Source organism: Dromiciops gliroides, chromosome 1 (assembly GCF_019393635.1).
Source record: "Dromiciops gliroides isolate mDroGli1 chromosome 1, mDroGli1.pri, whole genome shotgun sequence".
NCBI classification, from domain to species: Eukaryota; Metazoa; Chordata; class Mammalia; order Microbiotheria; family Microbiotheriidae; genus Dromiciops; species Dromiciops gliroides.
The window spans coordinates 453403905-453420834 of NC_057861.1; the positions used below are offsets into that span (position 1 = coordinate 453403905).

The 16930-nt window shown below is 38.8% G+C and overlaps 1 long non-coding RNA gene and 1 pseudogene across 1 annotated transcript in view; one reads left to right on the forward strand and one right to left on the reverse strand.

Annotated features, from left to right (window-relative positions):
• Window positions 1-16930, reverse strand: part of LOC122735495 — a 111380-nt gene that overhangs the window by 77947 nt on the left and 16503 nt on the right. The gene's annotated exons all lie outside the window — the stretch shown is intronic.
• Window positions 13527-13999, forward strand: LOC122735494 (annotated as a pseudogene).

The following is a 16930-nucleotide window of genomic DNA, read 5'->3' on the forward strand; positions in this document are numbered from 1 at the left end:
TGGAGAGGGAGGGAGGAAGAGAATTTGGAACACAAAGTTTTAGAAATCAATGTTAGGGGCAGCTAGGTGGTGCAGTGGATAGAACACCAGCCCTGGAGTCGGGAGTACTCGAGTTCAAATCCAGCCTCAGACGCTTGACACTTACTCACTGTGTGACCCTGAGAAAGTCACTTAACCCCAATTGCCTCACCAAAAAAAAATATCAATGTTAAAAATGGGTTTTAATTTGGGGAAAAATTCCAAATAAATGGTGAAAAATAAATAAATTTAATGTAATAAGAAAAAGTTAGTTGAGGATTTAAGGACTTCATGTATGGAAGATGAAAGACATTCCATGAAGAGATCAACAACACTCATAGACGTTCCCTTTGCTTCTGAATTTCTGATGGAAAGCTCTTTAGACTCAGAGATCATAAATTTTTCTGAGGTCTCCTTTTTAGGGCCTGTCGGTCAGGAATTGCTGCCATGAGGGGCTAAATGTTTGCATGTCTGGACTCTGATGGAGTTAAACAATGCCTGGATGCCAAACAGGGAATCAGTGTTTCATCAACATAATGCTGAAGGGGGTGAGTGAGGACAGTGAAGCTTGGGAGGCTGCTGCAGAAGCCTGCTTGTGTCTATCACACTTCCCAGGATTCTCTTTCCCAATTACTCCAGCGGTCCTACTCTTCCCACAACCCTACATAATTAGTGCTTGTATGTATCTGGGCAGAACTGCAACATCTTGTTTATGTTTGCATGTATTTATCTGTATTTGTTTTGTCTCCACCATTAGATCACTGGGCTCACCAAGGTTATAATTTTTTTTCCAAAGATCATTGACACAGAGTTGAAGGGACCCTTTTAGGTCAACTCCTGTAATTTCTACCCAAATCACTGGTCCCTTCTAAATCAATTCTTCAAAACTGCTCAGCCAGGTTTTGTTTGAAGGGGTCTGGTGACTTCACCACCCCCTGAGGAAATCTATTCTATTTTTGTCTAGCCCTGACTGGAATTTTTTTCGAACACAGCTGAAGACTGCCGCCCTCTAACTTCTACCCACTGACTCCAGTCCCACTCTCTGGCGCCCAGAAGAACTTAGTGTCATCCATTTTCAACTTGACAATTCTTTAGATCTTTGAAAACTCCTATAATGTTACCTCTAACTGTTCTTTTCTCCTGTTATTTCATCCAGTCATTGTATGACATAGTTTCAAGTCTCCTCAGCATCTTACTCACCCTCTTCAGGTGATAGTTTATCCATAATCTTTCTAAAATGTAGTACCCAGACTGGCACAATGCTCCCAGTGTTGCTTGACAGGAACAAATAACAGCAGAACTATGACCTATTTCACTGTACAAACTATTAAAATAGCATGATATTATACTAGAAAAGGGGGACCATCCCCACCTCACCCGGGACCCAGGAAGTGGGGTTTTTTTTTCATGTTTTACTTTTTATTCTTATATTTTGAATGTGGTTATAATACAATTTGGTTTCTTTTGTAATTCTATGTTATTTTATTTCATGCATTTAAAAACAGAACACCTCTATTAAATTTCTTTTTGTCTGCCACATCACACTTCTGTTGAATGCTGAATTTACATTTGACAAGAATTCCCAGGTCTTGCTCATAGGAACTACTTAACATCTCTATGCTAGGGTACTTAGGTCCATAGGTTTTAGACTGTGAAGGGAACTTTATGGTCATCTAGCCCAATCTTTTTATTTATAATTAAAAAAATGAGTCTTAGAGAAGTTAGCCCAAGATGACACAGGCAAGTAAGTAGCAGGGTTGAATTTGAACCCATCTTCTGATTCCCAGTAGAGTGCTCTTTCTACTATATACCACACTGTTTCATAGTAATATGAGGTGAGTAGGGCTTTTTCCCTATTTATAGAGATGTCCAAAGCACTCTATTTGGATTAGCATTTTCCATACTAGCCATCCCCATCTTATACTCAGAAAACTAATTTTTTGAACTTAAGTATAAGACTTTGCCTTTATCCATTCTCATCTTATTAGTTTAAGTTCTACATGCTAGCCTGAAAGATTCTCTTTAAAATCTGATTCAAGGGGCTAAGTGAAGATGGCAGAGTAAGCAGAAACATTTCTGTTTAGCTCACCCAGCACCACTCTTACACAACAACTTAAGAAACATATCAAGTCAAATTCCAATCAGAAAAGCAAAGAAAAAAGGCACAGTGAATCATTTTTCAAGCCCAGGACAGTTTAGGAAACTGTCCTGTGTAGAAACAGAAATCTGTGGAAACTGGAGTAGAGGATGACCAGGAGTGGGTAGAGGACAGGAAGAATTCTAGCACCTGGGGTCAGAAAGTAAGCTGAGACAGAGCATGATTGCATACAACATTGGGACATAAAAAGATCTCAGGGGATCCCAGAACTAAGACAGGGAGCAAGGACAAGTGTCATCTGACAACTCTGTGACCCATTTCACTCTTCCAGGTATAAATCCTGTGTAGAAAAGAATGTCATGAGTGAGTGGGCTCCTAGTTATGTATTGAGCAAGGAGTGTGTTCCAAAAATTTAGTTGTGTAGTTCTTAACCCAAGGGTAGAATTGCCACTCATTCCTAAACTTTAGCCTAGCACACATGTCTTCTTGTAAGTAAAATAAGCAGGGCAAGAAACCAGGACCAAGTGGAGCCAGCAGCTCAGTCACTTTGGATCTGCAGTACCTTCCAATGAGCTAACAATGACTGAGTCCAGCACTGATCTACTGAAACTCAACTCTATATATGCCAACAGATTCAACTTGAAGAGCTAGACCAAGAGATCAGTGAAGAGATCTCTCCCCAGATCACACCACTTTGGAAGCACTGAAAACTTGCAGGCCCCCAAATGGAGCTGTGAAAACAGAAGGGTATAATAGGCTGAAGCTCAGGCCACTCATCCCCTCCAGAGGTGAGCAGATAATAACAATAATATAAAGTATGAAGTTAAGAAATAGACTAGAAGAATGAGCAAATAAAAAAAGACCATAAAGAGTTACTTACTATGGTGACAAGGAAGCTCAAGACTTAAACACAGAAGATGACAATGACTTGAAAACATGTACAAACACAGCCTTAAAGGAAAAAAAATGCAGACTAGACACAAACCTAACAAGAATTCCTAGAAGAGTTAAAGAAAAAGTTAAAAAAGGAACTAAAAATGATTTTTAAAACCAAATGAGAGGGGCAGCTAGGTGGCATAGAGGATAGAGCACTGGCCCTGGATTCAGGAGGACCTGAGTTCAAATCTGGCCTCAGACACTTAACACTTACTAGCTGTGTGACCCTGGGCAAGTCACTTAGCCCCAATTGCCTAAAAAAAAAAGAGAGAGACTTATGGAAGAAAGATGTGAAATAAAGAATTAACAACTTAATAAAAGAGGTAGAAAATATTACTGAAGCAAATAACTCAGCAGAGCCAAGATGACAGATTAGAGGCAGCAACCAGCTGAGCTGTCTAAACATTCCCCTCTAAACAACTTCAAAACAATGCCTAAAATCAAATTTTTGGAGCAGTAAAGCCAACAAAAGGTCAGAGTGAGACATTTTTCCAGCCCAATACAACTTAGGAAATTAGCAGGAGAAGTCTGTGACACTGGACACATGTGACGGCAGCATCAGAGGTGGGTCCTGGAGGTACCAAGGATAGTGGTGGCAGCAGCAGCAGAAACAACAGTGGCTTTGTGAGCTCTCAGTCCAGAGACTATAAGGGGGTTGGACAATTTATCAGAAAGAGATTACAGGGAAGATGTTGCTAGCATTGAGTGCAGCTAGTACAGTTCTAGGTTGCACTTCCCAGGCAGAGAGGAAGTAGTTGGTCACAAAAGAACAGGGGCTCCAGTGACAATTCCATGACCAAGAGAACAACAGTGCAGGGTTCCTTTCTAGGTAAAGATCAGAGTAGGAAATAAGTGACCTCGCCTCTCCCTGCTTCTAAGGTAGCAGAGAAGACCAAGACACAAACTCAGATGGAGACAATAATGTGAAAACAGCTATAACCAAAGACTCTAATTGTACCCAATCCCAACAAATATTCCTGGAAGAGTTAAAGAAAGAGATAAGAGTAATAGAGGAAAAATTGGGAAAATAATAAATTTTTTAAATGGGAAGGCAAGTGTCCTAGAATTACCAAATCTTAAACAACATTATAAAGTTATAATTATCAAAACAATTTGGTACTGGGTTAGAAATAAGTTGATTGATAGAATGGATTAGGTATACAGAAGCAAATGAGCAAAATGAGAGAGGGTTTGATAAACACAAAGATCCCAGCTATTGGGGAAAAAAACTCACTTTTTGGCCAAAACTGAGAGGAAAATTGGAAAGTAATCTGGCAGAAACTAGGTACCAACCAACATCTCACACGATATAGCAAGATAAGTTCAAAATGGGGACATGCATTAAGTAAAAGGGTGATATCATAAGCAAATTAGTAGAACATGGAAGAGATTAGCTGTCAGATCTATGGGTAAAGGAAGAACTTAAGAGGCATAGAGGTTCACAGAAGGTGAAACACATAATTTTGGTGACAAAATTTTAAAAGTTTTATACAAACAAAATCAATGCAGCTAAACTTAAAAAAAACCCAAAATACTGAAGAGGGACATCTTTACAGAAAGTTTCTCTCATGAAGGTCTCATTTCTAAGATATATAGGAAACTGGGTCAAATTTACAAGAATAAGAGTCATTCCCCAATGGTCAAAGGCTATAAATAGGAATTTTTCAAGGAAATAAAATCCAAGCTATCAATAATCATTATTTTTTAAAATGCTCAAAGCACTACTAGTTAGAGAATTGAACATTAAAACAACTCTGGGGTATTATCTCACACCCATAAGATTGACTAATTTGGTTTTAAAAATGAAAATGACAGATCCAGGGGTCAGTAAAAAAAAAAAATAGGTACACTACTCACTACTGGTGGAGCTATGGACTAGGCTAACCATTCTGGAAAGCAATTTAGAACTATGCCCATAGGGCTGCAAAACTGTGCATACCCTCTGACCCAGCAATACCACTACTAGGTCTATACCCCAAAAAGATGAAAGGAAGAGGAAAAGAATCCATATGTACAAAAATATAGCAACTCTTTTTGTGGTAGCAAAGAATTAGAAACTGAGGAGATGCTCATCAATTGAGCAAGAGCTAAAGAAGAATTATATATATATGAATATGATGGATACTATTGTGCTGTAGGAAATTATGAAAAGGATGGTTTCAGAAAAATCTGTACAGACATGTATAAACTGATGCTGAGTGAAGTAAGCAGAATCAGAAATCAATCAATCAAGCAATCAACATTGAAAGACTTAGTAACTGATCAGCAGAAAGACCAACAATGATTCCAAAGGATTCATGATAAAACCTATCTTCAGATAGGTGATGAACTCAGAGTGCAAACTGAAGCTTCAGACTGCAGATAGAAACACATGTTGTTTCCTTCCTTCCTTCCTTCCTTCCTTCCCTCCCTCTATCTTTTTCTTTCTTTCTTTCTTTTTTTAACACATGTCTAGGCAGCTAAGTGGTGCAATGACTAGAGTGCTAGGCCTGTTGTCAGGAAAACCTGAGTTCAAATCTAGCCTCAAAATTTCCTATTTATGTGACCCTGGGCAAATCACTTAACTCTTGTCGGCTTCATTTAAAAAGGTCAGCTAGGTGGCGCCATGGTGCATAGAGTGCTGGGCCTAGAGTCAGAAAGACTCATCCACCTGAGTTCAGATCTGGCCTTAAACCCTTACTAGCTGTGTGACCCTGGGCAAGTCACTAAACCCTGTTTGCTTGCATTTCCTCATCTGTAAAATGAGCTGGAGAAGGAAATGGCAAAACACTCCAGTATCTTTGCCAAGAAAACCCTAAACGGGGTCACAAAGAGTCCTACTTGTCTGAAACAACACAACAACAATGTGGGAATTTGTTTTGCATGACCATATGTATTTGTAAAAAGTTTTGTTTTTCTTACTTTTTCAATGGGTAGGGAAGGGGAAGGGATGCTGGTGTGATGAAATAATGAGATTTAGCAGATACTCAAAGACCCACCTGGAGATTAATCTAGACTGATTGAATCAAGTGAGAGTGATTAACTGCTGATTAGCCTACTTCAAGTTAACTGGATTGTAATCACACCTTGAGAACACCTTCAGAACCAATGGATTTGGACGACACCAACCAATCAGCTTGAAGCAGTGTGTAAGGACCCGCCTCTGTTCCAGACCTATAAAAAACTTCCACAATCAGTTTGCTGGAGAGAGTTTGTGATTGAAGCAGGCTTGTGGCAGAGGACTTGAGGAAGAACCAGACCAGGCTGGAACTCTAGGCTAAATAGGCTTTTTTCTTAACTTTCTGAACTCCATGGGAATATCTGTATGCTTTAATAAATGTTTAATGCCCAAGGACTGGTGCTAAAACTTCTAATTTAAGGTGACCACAATTTAGATTTTAAACATCACAGTTTAGCAACCACAAAGGGATTGCTGAACCCCTCAACCTTCTGATCTTCACATTGGGTAAGAAATTTTATGTTTGTAAGTATGTTAATGCTTCATTTTTGTGGAATTTCTGTTTTGATTTATCTTTACCTGCTTTTGCCTTTAACTAATAACTTTATAAAGCATTGGTTTTATGAAAGAGAAAATAAAGGGGTTGAAGAAAAACAAGAGAAACTTTATCATCATCATATTTCAAGAATTTGCTTCTATTGCCATAAACTGGCACATATTTTGCCGAAATGCAGTAGACAGCAAGATATAAATATGAGATGTGGAGATTTTAGATATCAAAATCAAAAATGCTCTAAATTCACTCAGAGAAATAATGTCAGTTCAAATATTACATAAAGGTTTCCTTTTTATGCCATTGTATCCACATTTTGAAATTAATAGTATGAGTTTGTTTTCATAGAGATTTTCATTCTTTTAAGATTGTGTTTTGTTTTTCCAACTGATTATTTGATCAAATTATATAAAGTATTTCCTTGGTAAATTGATTACTATGACAAGTGTAAATTAATTCTAGAAATACTATTTTTGCAGAAAAATATTATTTGGAATCATTGTACATTGTAACTTATATTCTGACTCAAAGCAAATTCACAGTTTTTGTGATCATTTCACATTTTTTGCTATCATTATTATCCTCAAATTTTTAAATCCATATGAGACTTGGATTATGGGAATTTACCATTTAAGACATTAATTGCCTTTACCCATGAGAGGAATACATACAAGAGCAGGCATTGAACTCTCACAGAAGGGGAGACACTTATGAAGTCCAGGTACTGCACAGATGGCTGGAAGTTTTCATCCCACCCATCTCATTCTACACCTGGCTTCTATTCCCCTACAATATGCCTGATGCCAAGGACATCTCAATCCCATGCATCTGATTAAGCCTGACTCAGTTTCCTCCAATATGTTTGGTGGCATGGACATATATCCCATCCACCTATTTTAAGCCTGGCATACTGCATGTGCTGTATATATTGCTCAATGGTAATCCCCATAATTATCTCAGATGTCATGATAAATACAGTGTTGGATTTGGCCTTGACATCTGTTACCAATTATATTAGATTTTAAAATTTCTCATAATGGCATGAGGATAATTAGGCAGATGATACAAAAAGTGATGAAATGAAGATTTAAAAAAATTCTTGTCTTCTCAATTCATGTTTTTAAAAACTTTCATTGTTTGATTTGATTACTGGCAAAGCTATTTTTTACTGTTTCATCAAGGAACACCTGTTCCTAGAAGAAACAAAGGGGAGAATGTGATAAAATAATGAGATTTAGCAGATACTCAAAGACCCACCTGGAGATTCATCTAGACTGATTGAATCAAGTGAGAGTGATTAACTGCTGATTAGCCTACTTCAAGTTAACTGGATTATAATCACACCTTGAGAACACCTTCAGAACCAATGGATTTGGAGGACACCAACCACTCAGCTTGAAGCAGTGTGTAAGGACTGCCTCTGTTCCAGACCTATAAAAAGCTTCCACAATCAGTTTGCTGGAGAGAGTTTGTGATTGAAGCAGGCTTGTGGCAGAGGACTTGAGGAAGAACCAGACCAGGCTAGAACTCTAGGCTAAATAGGCTTTTTTCTTAACTTTCTGAACTCCATGGGGATATCTGTATGCTTTAATAAATGTTTAATGCCCAAGGACTGGTGCTAAAGTTTCTAATTTAAGGTGACCACAATTTAGATTTTAAACATCACACTGGAAAGGGTATTTGGAACTGAAATAAAATAAAACTGAATTTATTTTTTTTAAAAGCCAAGGACAGGCGTAGCTAGGTGGTGCAGTGGATAAAGCACCAGCCCTGGATTCAGGAGGACCTGAGTTCATATCTGGCCTCAGACACTTAACACTTACTAGCTGTGTGACCCTGGGCAAGTCACTTAACCCCAATTGCCTCACCAAAAAAAGAAAGAAAGAAAGAAAGAAAGAAAAAGCCAAGGACAGATTGATCCATGAGGAATTCCACTAGCAAACTCTCTTCAAGTTGACACTGACATCCTGGACTATTTCTCACTGTCCCCTCCCCACTCCACCTCCCCATATCCAACCTGTTGCCAAGGCCTGTTGATTTCACCTTTGCAACTTCTCTTGAATGCACCTTCTTCTCACCTCTGACACTGCCACTACTCTAGCATGGGTCCTTACCTCAGGTCTGGACTATTGCAATAATAGCTGGTGGATCAGCCTGCTTCAAGTCTCTCCCCATTCCAATCCAACCACCATTAAGCCACCAAAGTGATTTTTCTAAAGCTCAGGTCCAACCACATTAACTTTCTACTCCATAAATTTCATTGGTTCCCCATCACCTCTAGAATCAAATACAAAATCCTCTGATGTTCAAAGCATTTCATAACCTAGTACCCCTCCAACACACACCTTTCCAGTCTTTTTATATCTTAACCCCTCCAATACTCTTTGATCCAGTGACATTGGCCTCTTTGCTGTTCAACATACAAGACACTCTATCTCTCAGTTCCAGGCATTTCCCTGGTTGCTCCCCAAGTTTGGAATACTCTCCCCCCCATTTCCTCCTCCTAGGTTCCCTTAACTTCCTTCAAGTCCCAACTAAAATCTCACTTGCTATTGGAAGCCTTTCCCAAGCACTTTTAGTTTAGTGCCTTCCCTCTTTTAATTATTCCCATTTAACTTGTACATAACTTGTTTGTGCATATTTGTTTGCTTTTTGTCTTGCTCCTTGACAGCAGGGGTTGTTTTTGTCCCTTTTTGTATCCCTAGCACTTGGCATAGTATGTGGCACATAGTAAGCACTTAATAAATGCTTATTTACTTACAGACATTGACCCACTAATCAATAGTCTTTCTAATAGTCTACTTAATCTGTTCCTAATCTACTTAAGAAAACTGTCATCTAGTTGTTTTTGACCTTCAATCTCAAAGAGGACCATGACATGGGAGAAGTGATGTCATGACTTGCACTGAATTGGATTTAAGTGAGGGATGGCTGTGCAGGGTCACCAACCTCACTCTCTCCTCCAGAGCCATCTGGTTGCAGTGGCAAGATATGTATCAGAACGACTAGAGATGGCTCTGGATATTTAAGGCAATTGGAGTTAGGTGAGCTCAGGTTCTCCTGCCTCCAGGGCCAGTGCTTTATCCACTGCACCACCTAGCTGCCCCACAACTGTCATCTGGTTCACAAGCCATCACAATTAAGTGCTAATTGTGTACCAGGCACTATGCTAAGAACTGGGGATACCAACATATGCAAATAGAAACAACCCCTAATCAAAAAACTTACATTCTAATGAGAAAGACAATACATGGGCATCTAGGTGGCACAGTGGATAGAGCACCGGCCCTGGAGTCAGGAGGACTTGAGTTCAAATTCGGTCTCAGACACTTAACATTTACAAGCTGTGTGACCCTGGGCAAGTCACTTAAGCCCAATTGCCTCACCAAAAAAAAAAACAATACATAAAAGGAAACTGAAGGTGGGAGATGGGAAGTGGGGAACAATGTATGGCAAAGTCTGGAGAAAAAAGGTTGCAACCATTCAGTCTGCATCAGGAAACTATTGGGCCCTTCCTCCAGGAAGACCTAGTTCTTCATAGTCTACATCTATTTCTTCATGCTATCAAACAAATATATTGTGAGAATTGAATATAAGCTCATGGAAGGCAAGTATTGCTTAATTTTTGTCCTTTTATCCTCAGTGCTAAGCACAGTGCCTCCCTTACAGGTGCCTTAAAAATCCTTTCAAAATTGAATTGAGAAACTTTGTCAAATATATTGTTGAAATCCAGACATAATATTTCCATGGTATCTTCCCATGGTATTTTATTCATCATTTAAGTTGTGGTCATGAGGAGTAAGAGCTAAGAAATCCTGGCCAGAGTTAGGAGAATCTTTACTTAATCAAAATTGAGGGGGCAGCTAGGTGGCACAGTGGATAAGGCACCAGCCCTCTATTCAGGAGGACCTGAGTTCAAATCTGACTTCAGACACTTGACACTTACTAGTTGTGTGTGACCCTGGGCAAGTCATTTAACCCTCACTGCCCAGCCAAAAACAAACAAACAAAAAACAGAGTCAGACATTTCAAAGTCAGACATTTCATTTAGGGATCTATGCTACAGAGTAGCTGCTCGGTACAATTTATCAAAGGCAGCATAAGACTCAGAGTCAAAAGGCCTGAGTTAGAATCCCATCTCCATCATTTATAATCTTTGTGACTGTGAGGAACTTATTTTACCTATATGGAACTCAGTTTTTTAATCTGCAAAATGGGGATAATAGTGCTTGCTCTGTCTGCCTCATACGATTGTTGTGAAAGTCAGATAAGATAACTGTAAGGTGCTTTGTAATCATAAAGTTCTACATAAATGAAAACTTAATATCATAGCTTCGCTACAATAATTTACAAAATAATCCACAGCTCATCAATGATGTATCAGAGATGTGGCTTTAACACTAGCACTCTCTTAGTTCAGGTTTGATTTGGGGGGAAATAGGCACTTGTAAGTCATTGAACATTCAAAAAAAGGAAGTTTACTTTGCTCTATCACAGTATGGTATGGAACAAGGATACAGTAGCTCTTAGGTTAGGCTTTGGTAGATGCAGCCTCTTTCCATTTAGGGAAATGTGTCAGCAGGTCATCAAGGTATGAACATTCATGTAGTCATAGGTACCCACCAAGTCTAAGAGGCCTAAGACTCTACATTCTGCAATTTCACATCAGCTCTGAAACCTACCCCTCCTCAGTTCCCCCTGACCCTGGGGTGCCTCCCTCCCTCCCTCTGATAGGAAAGGGTAGAGGGTAGACAGTCCTCCCAGATTCCCCATTTAAGGGTTAGCCATCTCATCATGTTCCACCCAGTTATGGTCCTGGCTCCTCCTTCATCATGCTCCTACACTGGATACTCTTCCCCTTTGCCCCCTCCTAAGCTTCCTTTTATGTAGTGACTTTCCCCCATTAAATTGTGAGCAACTTGAGAGCAGGGGCTGTCATTTTACCTTTATGTGTATCTCCAGGTCTTAGCATAGTGCCTGGCATATGTTCAGTCATTTTTCAGTCATGTTCAACCCTTCATGACCTCACTTGGGGTTTTCTTGGCAAAGATAAATGGTTTGGCATTTTCTTTTCCAGCTCATTTTTCTGATGAAAAAACTAAGACTTGCTCAGGGTCTCACAGCTAGTAAGTGTCTGAGGCTGGATTTGAACTCCAGTCTTCTGGCATTCTATCCACTGTACCACCTAGCTGCCCCTCTGGCACACAGTAGGTACTTAATAAATTTCTATTGACTATTGATCATATTGATATATTTTTCTCTTAATTTATTGACAACATAAAATATAATTTTACATTGTATCTATCATGTTTTATTAATAATTAATCCATCTATATTATTATATATTATATGCTATGCATGTACTGTGTGTATATATATACATACACACACACACACACACACACACACACACAAAAAAAAACATGCTTAAGTCTTTTAGTCATACTTCCAATAGGGCAACATTTGTATTGCAATAAGGTAAACACTCAGCTGGCTATCCCTTTTCATGCTGATTTCAGAATCTTTCCTTTGATTAAAGAAATGGTTGCAAGGTCATCTGAACCTATCACCAGGTACGTACGTAAATGCTCTATCTCAGGCTTTGACAAAGGGGAGAGGGTGGGTCAAATAAACATTTAAGGCCACCAAAAGTAAAGGGATAACAGGCACAGACCATGGAGTCAGTCTGGCAAAGATGATTAGCTCTAAGTTAGAATTTACCCATATATCCAAACACAGTAACCATGCCTAGATCCATCTTTTAATACCAAGGAAATAGATATGTTTGAAGCAGAATCAACACATAAGCTGAATTTTAATTTTTCATCGATATCCTTCATGTTAAAGGTTCATTTAGCTTAGTCTGAATTAAAGATGCCTCTAGGGACTATAAAATTAAGCATTTTCAAGGTTAATTTTTTAATGTGTTACAATGAAAGAAGTGCTAGACTTGGAGTCAGGTAGACCTGAGTTCAAATCCTGCCTGAGATAGTCGCTAACCAAGAGACCCTGAGCAGTCATTTAATCTATCTTAAACTCAGTTTTCTTATCAATGATCCTATGAAAACCCTAAATTTCCTGAAATTCCTGAAAGATTTATATAGCTTTATAATAATATGTTAAAATGCAAAATCCCATAGTGCTGTTTTACATTTATTACAAGCAAATAATGAACTTAAGGACAGATTTCCCAATACCAGTAGCTGTTTTCAGATTTTTATACACAAAACTTTAAAATGTGAAACTCTTAGACCTACTAGGTCTTGCCAGTAAAATCTCATCTAGCTTTCTCACTATTTTAACTAATTATAGTAATCAATTAAACTAAATACTTATAGCATTTAATTATACAAATATGCAAATAATATATAAAATAATTTTATATAATGTAAAAATACACATTTTATATATAATGATGTAAAAACATATGAATGGAAAGAATATTTGACATTATAATCTAAGGTTATATCAATATTCTAAATAATCTCATTGGTATGTATATGTCCACAATGACATAAGTAGACAGCATTTCATGAGTTACTGCAGTTGAAAATATTTTGTTTTGTTTTGTTTTTGCAGGGCAATGAGGGTTAAGTGACTTGCCCAGGGTCACACAGCTAGTGTCAAGTGTCTTAGGCCAGATTTGAACTCAGGTCCTTCTGAATCCAGGGCCAGTGCTTTATCCACTTCACCACTTAGCTGCCCCCAGTTGAAAATATTTAATGGCTGGTGGCCATCCTTTTAGTGCTGATCTCCTCCAAAGTTAGCAAAGTTGGTCCTTTGATGGCAGACACAAAATTCATTGCTAGGTCCATACATGAAGCCTTTGCAGATTGACAGGATATTCTAGAGCTTGTGTTTCACTGGCTCACATAGTAAGAGAACAAAAGAGAATTGTAGTGGAAGATTTGGAGAATATCTTTCATATATAAAATGTTCTCATTTTTTTCCCCACCTTCCTCAGGAGGCGGAAGTAGTTCCTCAGTCTCTTCTCTTCCACCCTGGCTCTGAAGTCAAAATGAAGTTCAATACCTTTGTGACATCTGACCGGAGCAAGAACCGCAAGAGGCATTTCAATGCCCCTTCTCACATACTGAGGAAAATTATGTCTTCTCCTCTTTCGAAGGAGCTGAAGCAGAAGTACAATGTCCATTCCATGCCCATTTGAAAAGATGATGAAGTCCAGGTAGTTCGAGGACACTACAAAGGACAGCAGATTGGCAAGGTAGTCCAGGTTTACAGAATGAAGTATGTGATCTACACTGAGTGTGTGCAGCGGGAGAAGGCTAATGGCACAACTGTCCATGTGGGCATTCATCCCAGCAAGGTAGTTATCACAAGGCTAAAACTAGACAAAGATCACAAAAAGATCCTTGAAGGGAAAGCCAAATCTCACCAAGTAGGAAAGGAAAAGGGCAAATATAAGGAAGAAACAAATGAGAAAATTCAAGAGTAAAAATTACAGACTGTAATTAAATTACTAGAATGGAAAAAAAATAAAATGTTCTAGATTGAACAGACAGACTATGGAGGAAAAATTATAATGGTTTCATTTAGCAAGAAAAAATAATTTCTTAATCAATTTTCACTGTATTTTCTTAAAATATTGAAAACCATACAATGTACTCTAGAATTTGAGATTAACTTATGCAGTATACCAACAATAGATTGAACTAGTAATTCTAGATACATTTCATCACTAAAATATAGTTATAAAAATGTGTATCTACATATATGTATATACATGTAGTATAGGTTTATATAATGTATCATATGGATCTGGAATTGTGGGAATATACTACAGAACACCAGAACAAATGGAGGACATGGATGATATTTTCCTAAGGCTGATTGCAAAATTGGCATAGAGGTAAAATAAAACTTATGGAAGTTTCAACTTTCTAAACATTCATTAGAAGTTTAATTTCACTAAAACCAGAACATATAGTGAATTCATACTATGACATACTAGCAATTTTATCTCTCAAGAAGTAGAAGAAGCAACGGAGAGAAATGCTATTTTGATCCTTATTCTTATCAACAAGGAGGAACTGATGGTAAAGAAAAAGATAGCAACGGAAACCTTGGGACAAAGAGAGTTGATTATGGCCAATGAGGAGAAGGCTCATCATAGCCAGGTGGAATCCCAGTTCCTTTGCCCTCTAGAATATCATATTCCAAGCCGTCCGATCCTCTAATGTAGAAGCTTCTAGATCTCGTGTTATCTTGACTGTGGCTCCGCAGTACTTGAATGGTTTCTTTCTGGCTGCTTGCAACATTTTCTCCTTGGCCTGGGAGCTCTAGAATTTGGCTATAATATTTCTGGGAATTTTCATTTTAGGATCTCTTTCAGGAGGTGATCAGTGGATTCTTTCAATTTCTATTTTACCTTCTGGTTCTAGAATATCAGGGCAATTTTCACTGACAATTTCTTGGAAGATGATGTCTTTTTTGTGTACTTTCTTTTGTTTTTGTGGGGTAATGAGGATTAAGTGACTTGCCCAAGGTCACGCAGCTAGTAAGTGTCAAGTGTCTGAGGCCAGATTTGAACTCAGGTATTCCTGAATCCAGGGATGGTGCTTTATCCATTGTGCCACCTGGGTGCCCCAAGATGATGTCTTTTTGATCATGGCTTTCAGGTAGTCCAATAATTTTCAGATTACCTCTTCTGCATCTATTTTCCAGGTCAGTTGTTTTTCCAACGAGATACTTCACATTTCCTTCCATTTTTTCATTGTTTTGGTTTTGCTTTATTGTTTCTTGATTTCTCATAATGTCATTAACTTCCATGTATTCAATCCCAATTTTTAAGGAGTTATTTTCTTCAGAGAGCTTTTGTACTTCCTTTTCCATCTAGCCAATTGGGCTTTTCAAGGCATTCTTTTTTTTCCTCATTGGCTTTTTGTACCTCATTTACCATTTGGCCCAATCTGTTTTTTTAAGGTGTTATTTTCTTCAGTATTTTTTTGTGTCTCCTTTACCAAGTTGTTGACTTTTTTTCATGATTTTCTTGCATCACTCTCATTTCTCTTTCCATTTTTCCTCTACCTCTCTTACTTTATTTTCAAAGTCCCTTTTCAGCCCTTCTATGGCCTGAGACCAAGTCATATTTTTCTTGGAAACTTTGGATGTAGAAGTTTTGACTTTGTTGTCTTCTTCCAAGGGTATATTTTGATCTTCCTTGTCACCAAAGAAACTTTCTATGGTCAGCATTTTTTTTTCTATTTGTTCATTTCACCAGCCTATTTCTTGACTTTTAACTCTTTGTTAAAGTGGAACACTGCTTTCAGGGTGGGGGGGGCACACTGTTTAGGGGGTTTGTGCAGCTGTTTTCAGAGATACTTCTAGTAATTTGCAAGTCCTTAGTTCTTCCAAAGTGTTATGACTTAAGGAGAGGTGTGGTAAAAAGTTTTAACAATCGGTTAGATAATGGAGAGACGCCAGTTTTTTTTTTAGGACCACCCTTTTGGGGAGGAGACTAACAGCATGAGCTACACACACCAGTCCGCCTGCGACGCACGCCAGATTGCCTGCTGAGCACTGGACTTCCGGGGTGCAAGCTTAAAAGGCAAGGAGAGAACGGAAGTGGGGCTTTTTTCCTGCTCTGCTGGTTTCCTGGCTGCGCTGCACAGACAGACTCGGACTGGAGATTGACTCGGCCCGGCTCTCGGTTAACAGCACGTGCTTGATTCGGTCTCTCTCCCCAAAGGTGGCCTTGGGTTTTGGTGAGTTTTATACAGAATATAGACTAAGCCTAGACTTAAGACGATTTGTATTGTATTTCTACTTTCCTATCCTTCTAATTAACATCACCTTGTGACTACCATACAATAAAAGGTCTATCTAGAAAACCAGAAGCTTCTTCCATTTACTAGTCTGGGAGATAAATTAAGGGAAAGGTTAAGTAGGGTAGATTTATGATCTAATATCCAATTTTAATCTCACAGAGGTATGTTTACTACTCTCCTGGCCTGTGCTCTGGTCTGCAAACAACCACAGGGCTGCTTTTCTGCCTTGGAACTATAAAAACTGTGGCTGCATGCTCTGGTGTATTTGTGCTCCTTCCCCACCTGGGACTGCCACCTAAGACTGTGACCTGGATCTGAGTATAGGCAAAACAACAGGGACCTACCTCACTGCCTCACCAAAGAGACCCCTATAATCTTCTGGCCAATTATTTGACCCCCCCTCTCCCCTTACCATCTGTGAGCTGAGTTCCAGAAGCAGTTGCTGTTGTTGCTGATTTGGAGATTCCCAAGGCATGCTCCTGGTTTGCTGTGGCTGTGGCTGTGGCTGTGCTGGGCCTAGGTAGGCCTGTACTGAACTGCACTCCACTCTCACCCCAGTACAACAGATCTTTTCTGCCAATCTTTTAAGTTGTCTTTGG